This window comes from Oncorhynchus nerka, unplaced genomic scaffold, assembly GCF_034236695.1.
Source record: "Oncorhynchus nerka isolate Pitt River unplaced genomic scaffold, Oner_Uvic_2.0 unplaced_scaffold_1576, whole genome shotgun sequence".
Classification (NCBI taxonomy): Eukaryota; Metazoa; Chordata; class Actinopteri; order Salmoniformes; family Salmonidae; genus Oncorhynchus; species Oncorhynchus nerka.
The window spans coordinates 4301-5296 of record NW_027039737.1 but is presented as its reverse complement, the minus strand read 5'-3'; positions in this window follow the sequence as shown (position 1 = coordinate 5296).

The following is a 996-nucleotide window of genomic DNA, read 5'->3' as shown; positions in this document are numbered from 1 at the left end:
GTACAGATACACACATGTAGATACACACACACACACACACACACACACACACACACACACACACACACACACACACACACACACACCAGGACAGCTACCGACTCATCCTCATGGTACAGATACACACATGTAGAAACACACACACACACACGACCAGGACAGCTACCGACGCATCCTCATGGTACAGATACACACATGTAGAAACACACACACACACACACACAGAAAGGCATAAACAGACACACAACCGTAGCAGCTACTGACACATCCTCATAGTACATAAGAGACACACATACAGTACACCTGGCACAGCTGTCCTCTGCCTCTGTTCAGACACCAACCTATCTGACTTGACTGCCTCTGTCCAGACACCATCCTGTCTGACTCTACTGCCTCTGTCCAGACACCAACCTGTCTGACTCTACTGCCTCTGTCCAGACACCATCCTGTCTGACTCTACTGCCTCTGTCCAGACACCAACCTGTCTGACTCTACTGCCTCTGTCCAGACACCAACCTGCCTGACTCTACTGCCTCTGTCCAGACACCAACCTGTCTGACTCTACTGCCTCTGTCCAGACACCATCCTGTCTGACTCTACTGCCTCTGTCCAGACACCAACCTGTCTGACTCTACTGCCTCTGTCCAGACACCAACCTGTCTGACTCTACTGCCTCTGTCCAGACACCAACCTGTCTGACTCTACTGCCTCTGTCCAGACACCAATCTGTCTGACTCTACTGCCTCTGTCCAGACACCAACCTGTCTGACTCTACTGCCTCTGTCCAGACACCATCCTGTCTGACTCTAATGCCTCTGTCCAGTCACCAACCTGTCTGACTCTACTGCCTCTGTCCAGACACCATCCTGTCTGACTCTAATGCCTCTGTCCAGACACCAACCTGTCTGACTCTACTGCCTCTGTCCAGACACCAATCTGTCTGACTCTCCTGCCTCTGTCCAGACACCAATCTGCCTGACTCTACTGCCTCTGTCC